Source organism: Macrobrachium rosenbergii, chromosome 41 (assembly GCF_040412425.1).
Source record: "Macrobrachium rosenbergii isolate ZJJX-2024 chromosome 41, ASM4041242v1, whole genome shotgun sequence".
NCBI lineage: Eukaryota > Metazoa > Arthropoda > Malacostraca > Decapoda > Palaemonidae > Macrobrachium > Macrobrachium rosenbergii.
In genome coordinates, this window is record NC_089781.1 from 559,248 (window position 1) to 574,395 (window position 15,148).

A 15,148-nucleotide genomic window follows, 5' to 3' on the forward strand; every position below is an offset into this window, starting at 1 on the left:
CGGCCTTCGTCAGGGAGAAGGCCATCTGCTGGTCGGGGCCCCACACTAAGGTCTTTGGACGACCCTTGAGGACCTCCATCAGGGGGGGGCATGGTGTGAGCGAACCCCGGGATGAATCTCCTGTAGCAGCTGACCATTCTGAGGAATTCTTGTACGGCCCTGATGGAGGTAGGGGTGGGGAACTTCTCGACAGCCTCGACCTTCGACAACATTGGGCGGACGCCCCCTGGGGATATCTTGTGGCCTAGGAATTCCACCTTTCTCGATGCCGAAGGTGCGCTTGTCGAATCTGACGACGAGGCCACTCTCCTGCAGGTGCTGCAGGACCTTTCGGATGTGCCGCAGGTGTTCCTTCTGGAATCTGGAAGAAATTAGGATGTCATCGATGTAGCAGACGCAGAAGTCCAGGTCCCCCAGGATTCTGTCCATCAGCCTCTGGAAGGTAATGCCCGCGTTCCTCAGGCCGAAGGTGGAGAAGGCGAAGACATAGGACCCGAAAGGCGCGACGATGGCGGTTTTGGGGATGTCTTCTGGCACTACTGGTACCTGAAAATATGATTTTAAGCGATCTAACTTTGAGAATATTTTGGCCCCTTGGAAGGAGGCCGTTAGGTCCTGCATGTTTGGTAGAGGATAGTGGTTGGGTTCTGTAAAGAGGTTGAGCCGCCTGTACTCGCCACAGGGCCTCCAGGTGCCATCCGCTTTCTGCACCATGTGAAGGGGGGGAGGCCCATGGGCTGGGAGCCTTCTTGCATATGCCCATCCTTTCCATCTCAGCAAAGGCCTTCTTGGCCTCTTGAAGGCGCTGTGGGGGAAGCCTTCGGAACTTCACGTGCGTCGGGGTGCCCTTTGTTTTGATGTGATGATATATCCCGTGTTTGGCAGGGTCCCGGGCACCTGGTGAAGCTCGGGTTTGAAGACTTCTGGGAACTCCTTCAGGAGGGAACCATACTGGTGGGCGTGACAGAACAGATGGCAGGCTCCCTGGGGCCCAGCAACAAGGTCAGGGACTGGCAAGACTCGGTGTCCAGCAGGCATTTGCGGCCGACGTCGCCTGCCAGTCCGAAGTGGGCGAGGAAGTCCGCACCCAGGAGCAGGGTCCTAACGTCTGCGACAATGAATTTCCACCTGTACCTCCAGCCAAGGATGGAGATCGACAGGAGCTTTGTGCCATAGGAGAGGATGGGGGACCAGTTGGCAGCCATCAGGGAGGCAGCCGGGTCACGCCTGCTGTCCTCTCTGGAAGGCGGGAACACTGACCGCATGGCTCCGGTGTCAATCAACATCATCCTGCAGGAGATGGTGTCGTGGACGTAGAAGCCTACTGGTGCGGGGCCCCTGGGTATTTCACTTGCTGCTGCCATGGCGGCCTGTGTGGGTGGCCACCGCCTCCCTCGTTTTTTGGAGGGAAGAAAAAGCAGGGGGCTTCACATTTCAGGGCAGCTTTCCCGAACCTCTGGTGGTAATAGCAAAGCCCCGGCCTCTCCTGCTTCTGTTGGCAGGGTGGCTTCCTCTGGGCGATGATGTTGCTGCCCTCCGTGGTGGGGTCCTCCGGCTGGAGGCAGTTGATGGGGTGTGCGGGCATGGACACCTACTTTGCCACCTTCGTGGAGTCCATCAGCTGCTGCGCCACCCTGATCAGGTCCTCAGCCGGCAGGTTGTATGCCTCTGTGATCTGCCCATGGACCTCTGGCAGTAGCTGCCGCAGGAAGATCTCCCTCGACAGCCTGATCTCTTTGCACCTGCCGCTGCTGTCAGTCTCGGGGAGGAGGAGGAGGTCCTGGAGGGCATGCCACGTTTCCAAGAGGTTTCCCTCCTGCCGGGGGTTGAGGATGAGGTCGAGGGTACGGGCAGCTCTCTTGGAGACCGGCAGGGAGCAGGTCTCAGCGACAGTGGCTTTTAACTCCTGGAAGGTGGCAGGGCTCGACGTTGTCATTAACCACGGGGTGATCTTGTATATCTCCTCCGGGAGGCCGTTGATGGATGATGTCTGCCTTCAACACCTTGTTGGTTAGGCCTGCCACCCTGAATTGCCCCTCGACCCTGTAGAACCAGGACGCTGCGTTTTGATGGGTGAATGGCGGCAGCCTTATGTTGACGGCCGCCTTTGGTTGGTCCGTCAGGGGGGTCATCGCTCAGGGTGCAGGTACCGGCGTGGAGGAGCGCACGGGAGGGGGTTGCACGAGGGAGACGTCTGCCTCTGAGAAGTTCGCGGTAATTTGTATGTGGTTGGGAATGTCTGTGTCCATGCTCATTCCGCACTCTCACTTGGAGTGTGAGGGAACACTTGCGTCAATACACGCTTGGGAGCGTGCCGTGTGGGTCCGTTAATGATACCGGTGACCTGCCGACGAGGGTCGGCAACGCCCGAATGCTTTGTTAGAGCGCCGTAGTTAGTCCGTTAGGGGCGTGGGTTGGTTCATTGGGCCAAGACTTAGTCGCTGTTTGGGTCCATTAATGACTTCCGGGCACTCTGGGGGTCACCACTGTGAGAGAGGTCCAAAATAATGAGCAGGAAGACAAGTACTGATTGTTTATTGATGAAGTGACCCGCTTATAAAGTGGCGTGCGGACGTCTGCGTATAGCACAGAGACCGTGGCTAGAAAGATTTACAGGTGACCTGAGGTCAAACTGTTTCTCTACAAAAACAGGACAGGTACATACAGAAAACATAATGGTTAACAATGTCTGGTCTGTTACAAAAATACTCTGTTACATATATACATATATAATGCATGGTCACTTGGACAGACAAAATATACAATTCACAATAATGATAATAATTTTGTGTTCGGCTGACCTTAGGTTGAATGTGAAGGCACCGCAGAAAGCGGGATGTTCATTACAGAGAACGCATTGAGCAGAGACTTTACACTCGCATCACAATTTTCTTTTTTCGGTATTATATTTGCTTCCCACTAAAGCGACATGTTTTCCTAAAACTAAGCTCTTATTCTATTTTTACTTGAATTGGGGATGGGTGTTCGTAACATCCCCCCCCCCACACTATTTGTCTCAAGACAAGCAAAGAAATTCTCTAACACATCCTGATTCAGTCTGTAAGTCATTATGTTTGATATGCAATATTTTTCTTTTAACATTGTACGCAAATTCTGTAGAGATCTTGAATAGATAATCAGTCCTTTTTGAAATGGTAACAACCTATCATATCCACAAACTTTCACTGACTTGGCAGTATTAGTCATTTCCTTTAACACATTTTGTTTCAAGAACTGCAAACCGTAAGCGGTCCGTGACTGCTTTGTATTGTGAGCTGCTCTAGAATTGAACAAATCAAACCAAGAATCAAACAGTGCAATGAATTTGCTTGTGATAGTTCAGTCTGTGTTGTGAAGAAGACCCTTTCCTCCAACAAATGTTACTGATTTTGCAGTTGTTTCAGGCATCAGCTGAGTTGCTAATTTTACATTCATTCTTTTGTTTTGGAAACATTTATGTGATTTTCAGATAGATGGTAATTGTTTTTAAATCTCGAACACTTCTACTGATAATTTCACTGACGCAATCACTGTTAACATTCATATTATTTATCTTAAATCCTTTATCAAGAAAATGATTCCTTGCAAGCTCGATCAGATATGGCGCGTCTGAAGTTACATGAATGTCCCTATCTTCATCAGTTGGATTTATGAAATATCCAGTATTTTCTGTCTGCACCTAGGGCTTTATGCAACTTAATATTACTTGCATCCAGATCACTAACCATGGTAACAACATGAAATCCCATTGATTCTATTTTCGTTATCAAACTAAACAAAATATCTTTTGTCATTTCGTTATCAAAGTTATAAGCTACGTTCATTTCATCTAATTACATAATACACAAGCGATCCCATTCCGTCGCTGTCCCAGCTTTATGATATAAAATGTTAACACTGATGTTACCATGCCTGGTTCATCATTGATCTTGCCGACCCAGCGTTGTAATGTCGAAACGGGAGGATCAGGAAATTTCATTGTATTATGTAAATAACGATAAGCATTTGGACTTAGTATCGCAGGGTCAATGCTCGGTTGATGCCTTCTTCACACCAGTGCATAACAGGAACTTGATAACAGTGTTACATTACTTTGGATGCCTTTTTGAGATTATATCTGCAATTCAAGTTCTATGGATCTTTTCGTAGGTGCCTAAATGCCCATATTCTTAAATGTTTGCACTATACCTACTTATTCCATCTTACTATCAAATATCAAAAAGAATTATGAAAAATACGGGCATTATTAGTTAGCGCCCCTACGAAAAGAGTCACAGAAATGTTGAACTGAGGATGCAACTTCGAGGCATCCAAAATAGTATACTGTCATGTACTTACTGCGTTTCGAAAGGCCTCAGACCCTGGAAACAACTGGTCTCCGGCAAAAAGATTTTGTTGGCTGTTCGTCCCCCAACCCGTAAACTTTCGCATGCGGCAATTTTTATCAATTTCGCGTTTCAAGTGTGGCCCACCTCGGTCAACCCTCATTCTGAGCCGGGTAACTTGGTCGAAATGGAGTTGCAGACCGACGAGTGGACCAGTCGGGAACTAACTACCTTGTTTGAAAAAACGGCCGTTACAGCTCGCGTTCGCAAGCATAATCCTTCTAGGTAAAGACCTTTAGTATACCTTAGTTTTACCAGACCACTGAGCTGATTAACTATGTAAAGACCTTCAGGTTTGTGTGTTAGGAAAAATACAAATTACTTCAAAAATTTGTACTTTTCTTCTAATATCTGGCGTGAGTTTTTCGAACCTGCGTTAAAATGTATGAAAAACAGAGTTCGCATGAATAACAGTATCCGGAACACATTTCAAGGCGTTGACTTCGGCAACTGTGCCATTTAATTTTGGCCGTATGAACATAATTTTTTAGTCTCTGAAATCGGTAGTATTATTAACAAACACACGTTTAAGAGCGAAGTTATAGGTTATCGATTAAGCTTTTATCCGGATAATTAAGTACTTTTATGAACTATTATGTGGTTATTTGGAAATGTTACATTCAGCCAATCATCGTCAAGGTACTGTAACACTTTTAATTGCATTTTCGCCAGAAAAAAAAAAAAGAGAGTATATTTTGCCAAGGCAAATAATACTAATCTAAACACACACGCATTTTTATATATATATATACATATATATATATATATATATATATATATATATATATATATATATATATATATATATATATATATATATATATATATGTGTGTGTGTGTGTGTGTGTGTGTGTGTGTAATTAAGATTAGTATCATTTGCCTTAGCAAAATGCATATAAATCCTGCAATTGAAGAAAGCAGGTTCCAACAGTGATAGCCATGTGATAGCACCATGAGAGATATCTCATCTTGATCTCTCAGACAAGTGAAAAAATGGAGATAGTGGGAAAACAAGATAAATATTAGGCGAGGAATGGAAATATATGATAAAAACAAAATGCAAAATACCATAGCGCAATGGCCTGAAAAAGGTTTCAAATATAAATTTTATAATTTTACGTTGTGAGTAGGAGCTAATCTATGAAAAATATTGATAATTACGATTTTCTTATAAGAATTTGGCGCGATTTGTTCCAATCTGCATTAAATATATGAGAAATATAAAAATATAAAAAAACTGTATCGGAAACCCATTTCAAGACACTGGCTTTGGCAAATTGCCATTTGATAATGTACTTGTGAACACATTTCTTCAGTGTCTCTCAACTGGATAGCATTATTAAAAAATACAAAATATTTTTGAGAGAAATGTTGGTTAATCAATATGCTTTTATCCGGGTAATTAAGTACTTATATGAAATATAACGATGTTATTCGGACATGTTACATTCAGCCAATCATCATCAAGGTACCGCCCTATTTTAAGTGGAGGTGTTATCTGCATACTATGCCTTATATTATACAGATAACACCTCCAGATATTATTTACCCTCTATGGGTACCAAGTCCTTTCCCTAGTGAACGATGGATGAAAAACATTCCACAAATTGACCGTGGCCTGAATGAAAGCTGCAATGTCCTTGTACTGCATTCACTTGATTTGTGTTTCCGCCCACCCGATAACCCCACTTTCCCACTGTAGTCCCGCCCAAATGGTAGGATATGAGTGTAGGGTCCACCGTCCCGAAAAGTTTTCATTTGCTAATGCAACTAATGTCAGAAACATGAAATGCAAACAATTTCAAGTCAAAATGCAATAATGATTTAAGTTAAAATAATGAATGGGTAATTCATTGTTATTTCTTATAATTAACAACCATTTATCATTTCATGTAAAATATAAAAACCGAATCATACCACTCAACTTCAGCTGCAGCTGAAGAAACAAAAAATGGACATGCTGCAAGTTTTGGAATAAGCAAAAGCAATGTGGGTCAGGACTGTATCTATCAATCTATGTTAATGATTTAGATAACTTAACAGCGTAATTTAGAATTAGTAATACATTTTAATAATAACGTAATATGTGACCGCGCATTTTGTCCCCTAGCAACAAGTGTTCTGTACTCATGATTTGGTATGTCGTGTTTTGGTTCGGTTGTTGTCAAGAGGATAATGAATTAACCAGTGAGGGAATGGCAATCGCGTCTGTAAAAGCTTTGTCCCATATGAGAAAAGATGAATGATTTCACAGTGTTTCGTGTACTGTTCTGAAAACCAACTTGGGTTCTTCGTCTTTGTTTTGAAAGAGTGCCTTTTGTGGCTGGCCAATTGCCGTCTGTTTGATCGTGTTGAGATTTCGTTAAGAGATTCGTCCCATATGATTTTCTGCTCGAATCGTATGTGCCTTTTTGAGAGTAAATGCACATATCTCGATCTATTACATCATGCTTTGTAGGATTGCATTGCTCTGATCACATACTGTTCTGACGTCATATGGTTGTTTCATTTCCCACTGAAACCCTAAAGTTTGTTCATTCTGATTTCAGAGACCGTTAGAGTTGGTTCTCTCTCTCTCTCTCTCTCTCTTCAAAAGAGAGAAGTTAACGTAAAATATTTGTGTGGTCATTAATATTAAACTTAGCTTTTGTGATCTGAACATAGGAAAAGTGTATTTGGTAACGGCGCCTGACAATAAGTGTGTTTCGTGAATCTAAAGCAGTTCAAGTGATTTTGCAAAAGTTTTCACAGGCTTGTGTAAGGTAAAGTGAATGTTACTTATTGTCACCATGGTATAAGAAGGTATATTTGGGAAATTTTACCTTAGTGAAATTATTATTGATAATCTTGTTTATTTTTGTGTGTTCTTGTGTTTGCAATCTCTTGCTTTTCACATTTTATATTTTGGTGATTTAACATTTATTTACTTTGCATTTTAAATATTTCTTGATAATTTAACATCGCATACTTGATTTAATTTTCATTTACTAAGTTTGGCTGTTCAAATCTTGAGTAATTCTTGATAGTTTAAATTTTGCTTGATTAAATTAATTCTTGATAAATTAAAGTTTTTGTGATTTAGTTTTGTTTAATAATTTAACTCAAGAATTAAAATATTGTGTTGTTTTCAAGTAATAGTAACTTTTTACAGATTGTGAATTCTAATTATAAATTTTGAATTTAAAAATAATTTTTTTATTTAGTGTTTTAAAAAAAAGTGTTTCATTTGTTGACCACCAGTGAATAGGATTAATTGTGAGCAAGACGTAAAGTGTTAAAAACATCTTGTTCCTTAGTTTTGCTGAAGTGAATTAAGACCGGGGAAACAGTTAAAGTTGTTTGATGGGGTGATGCCCTTTTACTCTAGTGTATTTCTTGTTTAATTGTTGATACTTCACAATTGTTTTCATAAACTTAGGTTGATTTTTCACGTGATTAGTATCTTTTTACAGGATCACTGTTACCTTTAAAGTACTCAGTCGTAATTTTTATTGTTATGAAAGTTCAGGTATCTGAGGCAAATTTTTGAATTCTGTGATTAGTTGTGTAATAACCGGGTACTTGGTATGCTTCATGATAGTATGTATCTATCCACTTATTTGTCTGTTTATATCTTTATCTATCACGAAATTGAAAATTAATACAAAGCAACTAAGACTGAAAGAATATAAAACCAATGTTACATTTGAGGTTGAACTTCAGATAAGGAACACCTGTCAAGGATTGACTCATGTACTGGATTTTGAAAAAGTTGAGCTCCTATCCTATGGAAGACGAGGTAAGGATGTAAAAAGGGGCTGATGTATTGCATTGTTACCCTAACTCTCCTTTATGACAGTGAAGAGTGAATGTTGAATGCAAATGAAAGAAAAAGGTTGCAGATGTTGAGATCAACTGTTGTCCAAGTTTATGGGAAAAAGAAGAACCGAGAGAGCAAGAAATGGAGATATGCAGGAGCTCTAAAAATGTTAGTGTTGGTGAATGAATGGTTTGATTTAAATATGCAACATACAAGGATCAGATAAAAATAAAACTAACAAGTTAAGTATACCTTAGTTTAACCAGACCACTGAGCTGATTAACAGCTCACCTAGGGCTGGTCCGAAAGATTAGACTTATTTTACGTGGCTAAGAACCAATTGGTTACCTAGCAATGGGACCTACAGCTTATTGTGGAATCCGAACCACATTATACCGAGAAATTAATTTCTATCACCAGAAATAAATTCCTCTTACTCTTCATTGGCCGGCCGGAGACTCGAACGCGGGCCCAGCAGAGTGCAAGCCGAGTACGATATCGACCCGTCCAACGAGGAACTAATAAAACTCATAAAATCGCGATCACTCCTGATGTTGGAAGTTATTCTTTCATTAGTCAGATGCCAAACACTCATGGCCCTGAGATTAATATTCAACAGAGTTAACTTCATAATGTGGATGGTCCAGAATTACCTCAAGTACTTTGTTTCCCTTAATGATGGCTACGAGGATATATATCCTTCAGTCAGACTTTATCTGAAGAGGAGACAAGCAAAAAAAAAAAAAAAAACATTCAGAGAACACAGTTGAACCAGTGTTACACCTCTACGAGGATAAAGTCATATCACCCATGCATGGATGGCTGTCGGGGACCAAACAAAATCTTGGAAGTTTTAAGGAGATTCAACATCCGGATTATTGGTGGACTTGGTTACCAAAATATGCGGCAATAGCGCACGGGGTCAAGGGCTCTTAAGCCTAGAACAGAAGAAACAAGGTTTCTCTAAAACGGTACTTTCTGCAAAAAATTTAGTCATGTCTCTCTTGAAATCTAATCACTGTTTCCAATCACGAGGCCCATCGTTGGTCAATTTTTTTAATAAACCCACTCACAAAATTTTGCCTATGCTGGTCACAAACAAACGCACTGAACAAAAAGTATAACCTTCGTGGCAGAGGCACTAAAATATTTTAACTTCTGAACTCATGAAAATGACCTAAAGGAAGATAAATCCTATTACCCGTCGACAAATGCTACCAATTAAATTACACTAGCTCGAGAAAATAAACAAAATTCCTCATTACGAATAATTACGACAATGAAAACCAGGGGACACACCGTATTTAGTATATATATTGCAATTCTAGATTGAGGTTAGCCCTTCCTGAGACACAGGAACTGATTATTTTCACAAAATCTAAAGCGCTCTCTCTCTCTCTCTCTCTCTCTCTCTCTCTCTCTCTCTCTCTCTCTCTCTCTCTCTCTCTCTCTCTCTCTCTTGAAATATATCTAACGTAATTAATTCTTGGTGGACAAAAAATTAAAACATAGGACAGTTCAGCTGGGAAGAAAGGGTTCCGCCCCCGTTATAAATACTGTCAGGACAAACTGGTCTGTTAAGAAGTGAGAATAACTCACTGCAGGCAGAAGTTAGATGAAATTTTGCTAAAGGCCAGGATTCCAAAGTGGAAGGAGTTCAGGATTTCAAAGTGGAAGGAGTTCAGGATTTCAAAGCGGAAGGAGTTCAGGATTTCAAAGCAGGAGTTCAGAATTTCAAAGTGGAAGGTGTTCAGGATTTCAAAGCAGAAGGAGTTCAGAATTTCAAAGTGGAAGGAGTTCAGAATTTCAAAGCAGAAGGAGTTCAGGATTTCAAAGTGGAAGTTCAGGATTTCAAAGCGGAAGGAGTTCAGGATTTCAAAGTGGAAGGAGTTCACGAAAAGTACGCAAAGTTCAAGGATGGAGTCACTGTATAAGAAAGGAATACTGTAAATGAGAGCACACAGGATAATGAAAAGGAAAAGTTAGATGAAAATTTGCTAAAGGCCAGGATTCCAAAGTGGAAGGAGTTCAGGATTTCAAAGTGGAAGGAGTTCAGGATTTCAAAGCGGAAGGAGTTCAGGATTTCAAAGCAAGAGGAGTTCAGAATTTCAAAGTGGAAGGAGTTCAGGATTTAAAAGCAGAAGGAGTTCAGAATTTCAAAGTGGAAGGAGTTCAGGATTTCAAAGCAGGAGTAGTTCAGAATTTCAAAGTGGAAGGAGTTCAGAATTTCAAAGCGGAAGGAGTTCAGGATTTCAAAGTGGAAGGAGTTCAGGATTTCAAAGCGGAAGGAGTTCAGGATTTCAAAGTGGAAGGAGTTCACGAAAAGTACGCAAAGTTCAAGGATGGAGTCACTGTATAAGAAAGCAATACTGTAAATGAGAGCACACAGGATAATGAAAAGGAAGATTAATGAAGAGAAAACGATGAATATTTGAGGTGCAGGACATAAATGTTTGAAGGTAATAAAAGCTAGGAATCAAGTAGTCGCTTAGAAAGTGGAGGAGTTAAAGGTGGATGTTTCTGATTTACAGAAATAAATTTAAAGTACCCGAGAGGTAAAAGGTGTTGAAGAAAGTGAATGCCGAGAAAACGTCAATAATCAGATGGATGTTAGAATAAAAGATGCCAATGGAAAGATCCTATGCTCAGGGTATCTAATCCTCTGTTAATGGAGTTTGAAATTGTTCGAAAATGGGGAAAGAAAATCATTCTGGCCTATACAATATACACGATGAAAAAGATTTCTAGAATGCTAGTGGAAGCAACTACTGAGGGCGTATGGACGCCGATAATAGGGTTGAGCAACTGAAAGGTTTCAGGAACACGTGGGATTGCATGCGAGATATTGTGGGATGAGAGTAAAGGTGTGACTGTGGGCTGACCGGTGAGAGCAAGGTGTATCTGGGTGCAAGAGAGGTTCCATGGGAATGGGCGAGAGAAAGTATGCACAGATGATTATAAATGGGAGGTGTAAACGAGGATTCTGACTATGTGGGCAGAAAGGACAACAGAATTGAAAAGGAAAATAACAGTGCAACCCTTTGGTGATATGGTTTTTATCTTCACTGTTAGATTAATAGGCAAAATTACCTATTTCTTCTATGGCCGACAATTTACAAATAACCCTATGTCGACAATTTCCGTACGGTACATTTTGTGAATGCCCGTTTATGCCTTATAAATTAACATATCGACATTTCTTATAAATGCCATTCCGTCAATTCCCGTACGTTTTGTAAATGACAATAAACAAATTCACATGTCAACATTTGTCAATATTTACCTTATCCAGCATAACAATTTAAATTGTTATTACTGTCATATCCATAAATGATGATTTTCAGATCTGGGGAATCTGACGTTATTGGGATTTCCATCAGATGATGAAATCATCATATGCATTTCGTCATCCAGGCGTCAGTCAGGCGTGGCTCACTACTGCACCGTATTAGATGTAAATACTGATTTTTCAACTGAAACATCATGCCTAATTAGACAGTGCCCATGGTTACACATTGCACGTGTTTCGTTTATACCGGACAAGGCTCTATTAATAACAATTACAAATGTAGCCTAACATTGGGAAATTTATTATTTTTACGTATAGACACGTGCTTTTCCAGCACAAGAATAAGTACTTCTGTCTCTCTTTACTTATTTGACACAGTAAACAAAACTTCAACAGAAATCGCGTGTTTGTGCTCTGAGCTGCAAAGAGGTAAAAGAACAAAGGGTCATGTTTCATCATTTTTGCCGCCAATCCTCCTAATTACACAAAATTAACACCTGCAAGCATTTCGAACTCCCAATGCACAATAAAAACCCATAACATTCGAGGAAAGCTTTTTCGCTTGTTACAATAATATTTTGAATACATATATGATTACAATGCCCGGCAAGGTGTTAGGGAGAGAGAGAGAGAGAGAGAGAGAGAGAGAGAGAGAGAGAGAGAGAGAGAGAGACTCGCAAAAACTGAAGCACCGGTAACGCACAAAACTTGAAAGCCCACAGCCCCTGATGTTTACACACCTATTCACTCTTCCTAAAAAAAGAAAAAAAAAAAAAAAAAAAAAATGAGAAATCAAACAAATTCAAATACGTTTATTTCTTACAAGGTCGTATGGACAAAAGGCACCGTCACTGTCACTGTGAAGGTTAGAACGCACAGTATTGTTCAACCCATGGTCTACACTCTAGAGTGTAGACCAGAGGTTTTCAACCTGTGGGCCATGGGCAGTTCTGAGGGGGTCCATGCCACGGACATCTTCAGAATAGTATTTTAAAAATGAAAAATCGTTTACAGTAACTGCAGCCAATGCTTTCTTTCATAAATGAAAATGTATAACTAATAAAGTGTTCTGAAAAATAATTCCATAAATGAAAATGTAAAACTAATAAAATGTTCTGGAAATGCTTTATAATAATTCTATCATCATCATTACACAATTCTGAAAGGCAGTGGGCCATAAGCATTTAGGGATGCCAAAAAATGAGCCCCATGGGCACAAAAGGTTTGAAAACCACTGATGTAGACCATGGTTCAACTACAACGGAGATTAATTGCCATCACTAACAACACCTTCAACGTCCACTGAGGACCTCCTTATCGGCCCTCATTCGATCCATTATGGGGACCCTAACTTACCAGTTAAAGACTAGTTTTCTTGAATGACTACACTTTATGCCATACCAGTTTAGTACAAATATATCTTTAATCCAATCTTTCACATCCTTTTAGTTATTGACACACCTTATTTAGAAGACTGTGCGCCGTGTGCCAATAGTTGGCCAATAGTTTGTTACAACGTGGCTCCATTAATCTATATCCGTCTATGCCTCTTTGTATAATAACACTTCGTCTTTTCTGATGCATGTTTGCCTTCTTTCAAGGTAATTCAGTTTGAAGCAAAACCATCCCCGTCTACAGAACTAGCAAGATTTTTTTTTTTTTTCATTTTCCCTCATTACCCTTCCCAAAATCGGTAAAAAAAAATATACTGTACCATCAACCAACTATGCTAGTTTCCAACATGACTGGAAGCATCCGGTCCTTTTATTAAAAAGCAAGCCTCCCTCCAGAAGTTAGCAACATTTCGCAAATGATATAATTCTTTACAGAAAGCAATTTCATACAAAGTCAGTCCGACTACCTCTTTCAAATTACATAGTTCATTGCACCAAAAGAATTAAACACACTCCAGTATAACACCATAAACTTTAAAGTTTCCAAGCAAAAAAAAAAAAAAGAAATGTGCAATGGCAACAGTATCCACGACATTTTGCAACGTAAAATTTTAATAAATGGTATTGCATGTCTTCATAATCGTTTTACTCAGAAAACTCGTACTACGGGATTTCAGTCAAAGGATTCGTCACTGATCGCAGAAATACAGGAGACTCTCTCTCTCTCTCTCTCTCTCTCTCTCTCTCTCTCTCTCTCTCTCTCTCTCTCTCTCTCTCTTACATATGGGGAAATCAATCTGGTGTCAGTTTAGAAACAGATGAAAAAACGAATTTTTCAGCAATAAATGTAAAACACCGCACGCTGTAAACTGGCATCAAAATCAGTCAGTCATTTTAAAACATTCAGTAAGAATTCCGCTCATCTAAGATCATCCCACCAATAAACATCTTATTCCCACCAATAAGCAACTTATTCACCAAGGCTCAACTGACCGCCCAGATAACTCCCTGCTTGTTTACATCATTTTCTAATGTTCTCATGAAAATATACTGCAAATTAGAACAAACGCATGAGTTTCAACAAAGCTTCGTTCTCACGAAGAGGCAGTGATCTCTCTTAGCACAGATGGCTTCAACTCCCCACTCTACGTTAATCTTTTCTTGCTCTCCGGGGTTTGACCTTGAATAAATTTGACAATTGTGAAGTTTAGGCATTGAAACTGCCAACGCAAAAGAGCCTGAATGGGGAAACAGAACTACAAAGGTGCTACTATGTCGACTGACAGCTCCCTCATTACACTAGTACCTGTAAGAGCTGAAAATGTTGAATCGTGCTAGGGAAATATGTCTATATTCAGGATTAAGTGTCTTATGAACACACTGTGAAAAGATTTTATATGCATTTACAAATGATCAAAGATAACTAGAAACAAAATTATAGTGCGCAAAATCGTTGCCATTAATTTACTACCAGGCATATAAATCAATGCATACATAAACAAAAGCAAAGGGAGTTTCAACAGTGAGTGCCTACTTAGCTCCGTTCTCACCCGGGATACAGCAGTTGTAATTAAGAGCACGCAAGGAGAAAATGGGTACACCGGGGACAAGAATGAAAGATACAGATACGAAAAGAATAGATGAGGCGTTTGTAAAACTCCATGGTGGAGTCACAGAGGCAGCAGGTAGTGTTAAGCGGGCTACACACGATCAAGTAAACTTGACAAGTATGCTTGATCAAGTATTTCATCAAGTATTGTGATATTTCCCTTCGCCTCCACACGGTCAGGTATGCTTGACAAGTCTTCAGTTGAAATCACAATGTCGAGTGCAGACGACGACGACTCTCTTGCTTTGGCAGCTTTCTGTATTGTGGCCAAGCGAAAGGCAACTAGAAAGAACCGGCGGGAGTGGTGCAAAGAGTGGGTGAAGAAGAGGAAAACATATTCTCATGTTAACCTATTGGCTGAGTTGAAGATTTATCCACTTGATTGGCACAACTACCTTCGAATGAACGAAGCGACATACTTACATCTGCTGTCACTGGTAACACCACTAATTGCGAAGACCACTACAAACATGAGAGAAGCAATTTCTCCCCACGAAAGATTGACTGCAACACTGCGATTTCTTGCTACTGGAAGAAGCTATGAAGATCTTAAATACTCTACCATAATTTCACCACAAGCTATGAGCTACATAGTTCCAGATACCTGCCGTGCAATTTTCGAGGTTTTGAAGGTTGACTATTTGAAGGTAAGCAAATCATCGTATCTATAGA

At 40.4% G+C, this 15,148-nt stretch overlaps 1 protein-coding gene across 1 annotated transcript in view; it reads right to left on the reverse strand.

Annotated features, from left to right (window-relative positions):
- The window catches only part of LOC136826554 (alpha-2-macroglobulin-like), a 440,224-nt gene that overhangs the window by 411,232 nt on the left and 13,844 nt on the right, over positions 1 to 15,148 (reverse strand).